Source organism: Marmota marmota, unplaced genomic scaffold (assembly GCF_001458135.2).
Source record: "Marmota marmota marmota unplaced genomic scaffold, marMar, whole genome shotgun sequence".
Classification (NCBI taxonomy): domain Eukaryota; kingdom Metazoa; phylum Chordata; class Mammalia; order Rodentia; family Sciuridae; genus Marmota; species Marmota marmota.
This window is the reverse complement of record NW_026000102.1, coordinates 5,328,009-5,336,644: the sequence shown is the minus strand read 5'-3', so window position 1 is coordinate 5,336,644 and position 8,636 is coordinate 5,328,009. Positions and strand designations below refer to the sequence as shown.

Genomic DNA, 8,636 nt, shown 5'->3' with positions numbered 1-8,636 from the left:
ATAATTTCAACGAATTTGGTTGCAGTCTTAGTTTTTATTCCTGTTCCTTGTGTATTTAACAGCTCTTTTAGTTCATTGGCCAGACGAACCTTCGCTGTTGAATTACCCATGGTACGTACCCTGTTTCAAATTATTCTCTTATTCTTTCAATCCTCCCCCTTCCCTGTATTTCGAAGGTGAGCCCCATCCGCTTACCCCTGCTTTCCGGATCTCGGTGGGAACCTCCAGATGCCGCGTCCAGCCAAGGGAGCCGAGTCCGGCGAGGGATGGCGAGGTTAAAAGACACACAGGACACCAAGGTTCTTCATCCAGGAGTCACACACTTTATTGCTAACACACTTCCTTTTATACCCCAAGCAGCAGAAGTGGAAAACTACCCAAAAGCAGGAGGGAGGGGGGAGAAATTTAGTTTCAACATCTGCTATTGTCAGATACCGAAACCTCCCTTAACAGGAAGTCCATCAGACCAGAAAAGGTCAAGGCGTTCCCGTGGGACACAGAAAAACCGCAAGTTCTCCATGGCCTTGTGAGCTGGCCACACTGGCATGCAGAACAAACTAGTGGAGGTTGGGCTCCAGGGGCCAGGATGGACCTGCTGCCAACACCAGCGTCCAGGAAAGGGGAGGGGGCTGGGCCACGGCAGGCACCTGCTACCGCAGACGGGAACTCCTGGCTCCCAGCCCCCTCCAGGCGAGGCCTCAGCCTGGGCCTGGGCAGAAGGGAGTCAGTGCTGACTGAGAGGGAAACCAGGCTGCTCTCCAAAGGAAGATGTAAGCTGTTATTGATTTTCCAGGGTGGGCTACAGTCTGGCAATTTTTTATTGGCCAGGAGCACGGTTTTAAAAGATGTTTGTTTTTTCCCTTGTGCAAACATCCTGGCCTCGGGAACGGGTGCCTAGTGCATCCCGGGGCTGCTGTATTTCTTCTGTGCCGTCATCCTGCACACACACCCCGGCCTTGAGGCAGGATTGGGCCCTTGTAGCTGCTGAGGGCAGGTGGTGGGGTGGAAGGGAACACACCAGGCTGAGAAACAAGAGTCAGCTGGAGAGCCCAGGGGACTGTGGCCATTTGTCCTTTATGGTGATCCCCAACAGTGTCATGTGGCGTTTGTCTTTGGAGAAGGTAGAGGCAGCCGGTCTCTGTGGTTCGGAAGGTTGTTGGGTGGAAGGGCACAACACCCTCACACCACACTCTCAATGGCTCCGGAGTCCAGGCCTGGGGCTGCTCCCACCCTCTGAACCCATGGAGACCCTCATCTCACAGCTGGGCAACGTCTCAGAGTCTTTGGGGTTTTGCTCACATTGTCACAGTCAGGACTAAGGGGCAGGCTAGGACCTATCCATACCGACTCCTCACCTCAGTGCTTGCCGGGCTATGCCGGGGGCCTGCATCAGACAAAACTGCTGGATTGGGCCGGCGGGGGGCAGGGGGTTAAAATGCAGGATCCTGGGCTCCAGTGCTGGATGTAGGCCCCACACACCCCCAGCATGCTCCGGACCTCTCTGCCTACTGAGCTACACAACCACATCTCAAGAGAGGGTGTCAGTACCTCCATGATGGGCCTGTCTCAGCTCAGAAGCGTCCCCAGGACCGAGAGCCTTGCTCTTCCTTAGCTGTCCCACCCTCTACAGACACCAGCCACGGACACCTGGGCTCTGGGGTTCCTGTCCCCAGGGGCTCTGTCTTGCCCAGTCTGCCAACAGAAATGGAGCCCCACCTGGCACAGGGTGATAAAGCCGTGATGATGGACAGAGGGGCCAAGAGGGGGCAGTAGATCAGGATGTCCCAGCTCTGCAGTGCTCGGTGTGTGACCGTTCTCTGGGGGACTCCAGGGACTGGCTACATGTGGTTCCCGGGCCCCTCCTGGGAGCAGGGACAGTGAGGACTTGATCTTCTTTCGGGGGTACAGGGATTGAACTCAGGGGCACTCCACCACTGAGCCACACCCCCAGTCCTATTTTGTATTTATTTAGAGACAGGGTCGCACTGAGTTGCTTAGCGCCTCAATTTGCTGCGGCTGGCTTTGAACTCGTGATCCTCCTGCCTCAGGCTCCCGCGATGCTGGGATTACAGGTGTGAGCCACTGCACCTGGCGGACTTGGTCTTTTTGTCTGTTACTGATCCCCAGTGCCCTAGAGGAGCAGCCAGCACATAAGAGGGACTCAAAAATCATAAGAGGAAGGGCAGGGGGAGGAGGAGAGAAGGCGGGGGGAGGAGGGAGAGAAGGCAGGGGAGGGGGCAGGAAGGGAGTCGGGCAAGGTGCTGTCAAAGACCAAGCCGGGCCCAGTCCAGGTCCCAGAGCCCAGGGGAGCTTGTCAAGAAGCCTGTGCCCGGCCTCAGGCTCGCCTCCCTTGCCCACTGGCCAGACTCCTCTGATGAGCCCGGGCTCTGTGCTGGCACTGGCTACCCCTGAGCAGGCACTGAGGGCCTGGGAGTGAGCAATGGGGTGAAGGGGCAAGTTGGTGGCACACCCTGCACCGTGGCGGGGCCCATGAGGCACAGCGCCCTACGGTGCAGGAGCTGCACCCAGGACCGTGGGTGTCACTGCACAGAAAGGGCCGGCACGTAAAGAGCGCCCAACGCAGGGACTCGGAAGAGCACCTGACACTGCGGAAACAGGACAGAGAGCAGACCCAAGGCAGCTTCTGGAAAACGGAGCCCAGGAAGCGCTGCGAGCTCTGCCGACTCCAAATCCAGGCTCTTCCTGCAGCAGGAGCAGGGTCCAGCCCACGGTGCTCCCCAGAGGCCTCCAGACTCTCCCAACCATGGCCTCCTGTCCCCCACTCCCCGGAGAGGCTCTGGCCGATTGCCTGTGAGCTGCAGAACAAACAGACCCTCCAGTCGCCACGAGGTGCACCGTCGAGTCACAGCGGCCTCGTCCCACAGAGGCCGTGTCCCCCCCAGGGCACCTTGGCCCAAACGGAACCTCACCAAGCTCTTCTGCTGCCATTAAAGGCTGGCTGTGCCCGGGCTCCCCGCTGGAGCCTGCACCCCACACAGGTCACGTGCAGAATGATCAAAGGCGGAACAAGGTTAGTGGGCAGAGATGTTGTGACATCTCCAGAAAGACAGCGCTCCTCAGGGGTGGGAGAGGGTGACGCCTTGGACAGGGATCCCAGTGTCCAGGGACACTGGCAATGCACAGCCCACTGCAAAATGACACCCTGAAGCTGCTGTCTGTCCAGACCCTCAGCCCTGACAGCTCTGTAGAGCTGAGCTGTGGGGGTGGACGACTCTCCTCGGCTGGTGTCCTCTTTGGGCTGCCTTGGTTGGCCATGGGCATGGACAGTGGCAACTCTGTCCTCCAGGTTGGCACGGGTTTGCTGTTTGTCGAGAGCGCATTTCCACTGGACGCTTTGTGATGGGTTTGGTTTGGGGTTTTAGAAGGAGCGAGACACAGTACCTTTTTAAAAAGCAAACTGTTAGGCACTGCAGCAGCAGCTGTCCCCACACAGGGTGGTGTCATGAGCGAGCTATGCCACTAACAGACCACATCTGCGTCTCTCCACAATGCCAGAGCTTACTGAATAACAGTAAATTCACAGGCTGCACCACTCTCGGCAGTACCGTGGGTCACCCGATCATCATAAGCTGGGCAAACACAGGGTCTTTACTCCATTGCCATCTTAATCCCTAATACCTATGGCACTCAGGTCACCCATCAATCCTGAGACGTAAACAGGTGTAGAAGACTGCGAAGGTGTTAAGGCCGCTACGGGGTTACAGATGCTGTGCTCAGAGCAGAGGCCACAGCAGATAGGAACCAGAGTCCCTACAGGGGACAGACAGGGCTGCAGCCACCCAGTCCCCAGAGTAGTCAAGGCAAAGGGTCTGGACAGAGGCAGCTTCCGGGTGTCAGCTTGAGCATCGTCACGATGGGAGAAACAGCACCGCACCGAAGCCCAGAGGGACAGAACCAGAGGTTGGTCAGGGTGGTGATTTTCCTGGGCAGGGTCATAGGAGTGACCAGGTAACAGGGTCAGGATGCCAACTACTCAGTCCTGGGGGTCCTCCTTCTCTGGGTCAGTGGGGGGCTTGTGTCTAGCAAGGTTAAGCTCCTGTGCCTAGTGTCCCTGGTAGGACTTGGGATGTGCCTGTGTCCAGGTGCTCCTGATTCAGCTTGATAAATTGGCATGAATAAATTATTTTTCAGTCTGTGCCTTGTGGTGGTGCCAGGCAGACGGTGGTTGTTTACTTGTGCAAACAAGGTGTGAGTCGTCCACCTTGGCACCATGCTTAGAATGGAGCAGCTCACGGCCATAGTTCTACTTCGCAGAGTGGAGTGGCTCTAGGTTAGGCACAGCCTTACATCATGGGCAACTCAGAGCAGGGCACAGCCTGCTCTCTCCAGGTGACATCCCGTGGAGGCAGAGGGAGCCTCTTTACTTCTGGTCTATTCCATCATCGGCACCACCACCGGGGCGTGACCTGCAGGCCATGGTGGGCTTCTGTTCCTGCAGCCAGACATGGGGGACCCCCAGCCATGTGCTCTGCAGGCGCTGGGACTCCCAGGCCAGCCAGATGTAGGCCAGGGCCACCCCGCCTTTGAAGTGTTGGTAGATATGGACTCCAGCATTCTCCCTTGGGCCCAGGGGTGTCATGCACTGCCCAAGATCTCTCATACCCCATCATCAGACACCCATCTGCTCCAGGTCTGCCTTCTGAGCTCTCTAACTCGCCAACTCTCCCCTCCCTCGCTGTCTGCGCTCTTGTCTCCGGGATGCAGCGTCTACACCTCTAACCCCACCCCAACACCTGCACACACACACACACACACACACACACACAGGAGGGGCAGACCTGAGGACCTTTCTGAGATTTCCCACCTCAGAACGGCAGAGGAGAAGATTGGGAGTGACATCAGATGTCCCTGGAGCACCCAGGCACCCCCACAACTGGGCTCTCTGGAAGGTTCTCCTGGGCCACAGAGCAACCCTGAAGCATCACTCGTCAGACAATCAGACCAAGGGATATTCTGGGACAAAGACTGACTCCATGCTTGAGCCTTGGCGGCTCCAGCAGCAGGTCCTGAGGCAGGAACTTCTTACCATCGTGGAGGCAGAGAGCCGTCGTGGCCCAGCCCTCTGAATCCTTCAACAGGCCGGGCGAGGCCTGGCAGGGCTCTGTCCAGGGAGGAAGCCCAGCCGTAGTCCCCGTGTGGGTCTGTGCCTCCCTGCGCTCAGCCCCTGCTGTGGAGAAGGCGGGCAGGCGGTGGGGTGGACGCTAGTCTCCGGCCTGCGTTAGGACCCTAGTGCTGCGTCCCCAGGACAGACCCCAGCCACGCTGGCTCACAGGAGGACTCCCCAGGGACTGGCAGGTACACAGTGGCCAGGCGTTCCCTGGAAGGGGCAAGCCCAGAAGAACAGCAGGCGACTCTCATGCCCTGCCTGGTGTCACAGTGCCCTGCTGTGACTCAGAGTGTTCCTTAGACGCCTGACCAGCCGGAGGGGCAGGGCCTATGGGAGAGCAGCCGCAGCCCCGGGGGGCAGCCCCCGTACCTGGCCTGGTCCCTGGCAGTGGTCTTGTCTCTTTAGTGAGCAAGTGGCTCCGTCTCCTGGCCCCGCACAGGCTCCCACTCACCTCGCAGCTGGGCCTCTGGCGAGCCGGCTCTCTCCACAGGCCGGAGCCATGGACCTGAGTAGCTTATCGAGGCGTGAGGTGGAGGGAAACCTGGAATCTGCGCCTCAGAGCCGCTGCTGCCACTTGCAAGTTTCCCAGGGAGCCCCCAGCACTGACCCAGGCCAGAGAGGACCCTCTCCCCAGAGCCAGCCCCACCGCCCACCCATCCGTCTCAAATAGGCTTCATTCTAAACAGAACTTAATGCAGGAAATTGGCTCAAATGTCACCAAATAGGTACGTAGCTAGCCTGCTCTCAAAGACCTGCCGGAGAAGCACTCGCTGCTGGTAACCCACAGGCCAGTGCCACCCCCCTCCAGGGGGCAATGTCAGGAGGCAGAGTCAGCACCCCGCACAGGTGAGGCCGGCCGGGGCCTCCACCTGGCCCCCACCACCGCAGTGTGGGAGGTGGAGGCGCAGTGCCCCCAGCCCCCCCACACAGGGCAGGGCAGGTGCTCCTAAAGGTCCAGCTGGGTCCCGCGCCTGCCAGGAAGCCCTGCTCCGACCCCGGCTCCCAGCTCCCTTCTCTGGCCTCGCCCTCCGCCTGCCTGCACTGACCCCACCTCCTGCTTTCCTGGTAGATTCCCCCTCCCCTGCACCTTTGCATCTCAGAGGAGGATTTCCCTTCTAACCCTGGGCGGGCCTGAACTCTGGAGCTTGTCACGGATCCCCTCCAAGAAGGACCACACTGAACAGACTGGGTCTCATTCACCGATGTTTCCAGCACATAGTAGGCACACGGCAAAATGGAGATTGAAAAGAGAAAAGCACCACACCTGTGCAGCCTCCCACTCATCAAGAAATGAAAATCCAGATGAGACTCCTTTTCACCTTTGGAATCGATTTTTCAATGTTTAAAAAATGGAAAAGTTACGATGCCAGGCACTTAAGGATAGAGTGAGACAGACACGCCCAAACACGGAGGTGGGATGTAGATGGCAGAGCCATCTGGAAACCAATCTGTCACTTTGTCTATCCGTCAGGCGAGGCCAGGCTACTCCACAGAACAACAGAAAAGCCTAACAGAGTTCTGGGCTTTCTCGGTCACCCGCCAGCGGCCACTGTGCCCAAGGTGGTGCCCTGGGCAGCACCCCGGTCCTCACTCTCAGCCTCAAGTCAGAGTGCCATTCGCTAATGCAGAGGAGGAAAGGGGACGTGGGGACATCCTCAATTTCCACCAGCAATGACACACGGCACTGCTCGCATTTCATTGGCCAAAGCTGCCACATAGTCACCTGCTTTGACATCTACCTCAATTATGTGCTGAAGGACAGATACATAGAGAGAGATAGAGAGGAGATAGATAGATAAGAGATAGACAGATGGAGATAGACAGATGGGAGATAGACAGATGGGAGATAGGTAGGTAGATACATACATACATACATAGGAGAGAGATATGAGAGGGAGGGAAAGAGAGAGGTGAGAGAAAGAAGGGGTAAATAGGTATATGCTCCGTACCATACAGATTTTTGCTTATTTTTTCATGCCACTGGGTTTTATGTTTTGAACAGTATTTGAATGGATGGATGATGAACATATGGATGCTCTGGTGGGTGGATGGATGGATGGCTGGGTGGACAGACAGATGGGTGAATGATAGGTAGGTGGAAGAGAAAGCAATAACAAGAGCAAGAGTGAAGGCAGGACAGAGAGCAAACCCATAAATGGAAAAAAAAAAATAATCCACCTGGCCCAGAGGAAAACGTTGTCATCTCCCAGTGGCTGGGTGGTGCTAGCAGAGAGGACAACTGTACTAGATGTCAGGTTCCTCTTAACTAAAACACTCAGGGTCACTCCAGGGGAACTGGGCTGCACAAGAGACAGAGATACCTTTTTCTTTAGGGTCCTGTGACGCTCCTCTGACCTTAGGGGTCCACAGAAAGAGAGGGAGCCAGCGTGTGCTGAACCCTTTTACTGGGGAGAAGCCATTCAAATGAGGCAAGGGGCCAGGAAGACCACACCCAAAGGCAGAGCAAGAGAAGGGGACACACAGAGGGCATTTCCAGGGAACATTCTGTCCCAAACAAGGCAAAGAGGTAAATCACAAAGGAACAGCTGAGGCAGCTCAACCCATGGGGCGACACATCTCCATCTGAAGACATGCTCTCAAGCTTCTTGGACCAGGGCAATGTCCAGGTCACTGTGAGATGTAAGAATCAGTCAGAGCCTCTCTGCTCCAGGATGGAAAGCGTGGATCATTCAGAGTGGCTCCCCACCACTAGAAACACAGTTGTATCCCGAAAGTCCACATGGGGGTCCTTCGGGGTTCTCTGAACACTTCCTCTCTCCCCTCTGGCTTCACAAGAACACATTAGGACATACACCCCTACATGATACTCACTGGAAGAGACAAGTAAACAGCCATTTACAACAAATATCATAAGCACAATAACGGAGGTCAATCAGGGGGATGAGGAGACCAGGAGAACTGGCATCCGATGGTTCTGGAGGACCCAGGAGGCCCACCTAGAAAAAGTGGTCCCTGAGTGAGGTCCTGAGTAATAAAGAAAAGCTATCCAGACAAAACACGGGGACAGTAACTCACAGGGCAGGACTAGAGTCGAGAAAAATCAGATTTAAGAAGTGCATTTGTCAGGTCAAACCAGCTGCCGTGACAAACAGTCCCAACATTTCAATGACTTCACAAAACTCCAGCCTCATCTACCTCATGGGGCAGCAATCCAGAGTGGGTGTCCCTGGGCAGGTAGCACTCTGGTCATCTCTCTTCCAAGTGGACCAGGCTCCTGCCACCTAAGACTTTGGGATGGGGTGAGGAGAATCCATGAGGAGATGTTTGGGTGAATGCCTTATTTTCTGGGTCAACATCCTGGGGGGCAATCCCTGCACACCTCTCAGTCTGGACCACCCATCACATAAATGACGTGGAACTATTCCCTCAATTGTCCAAGCAGCTATGACGGCCCGAGATGCAGAGGGGAGGAGCCAATTCATGCAGCAAAGTACATCCCCGGCCGTTCCACAGCAGCTCAGGCCCCAGTGATGTGCCTGTCTCTTAT

The 8,636-nt window shown here is 56.4% G+C and overlaps 1 long non-coding RNA gene across 1 annotated transcript in view; it reads right to left on the bottom strand.

Moving 5' to 3' along the window:
- The window catches only part of LOC107155559, a 5,278-nt gene extending 4,926 nt beyond the window's left edge, over positions 1-352 (bottom strand). Inside the window, exon 1 of the long non-coding RNA XR_001505216.2 lies at positions 196-352. This is a non-coding gene — a long non-coding RNA (uncharacterized LOC107155559). The remainder of the gene's footprint in view (positions 1-195) is intronic.
- Between the last annotated feature and the right edge of the window lie 8,284 nt (positions 353-8,636).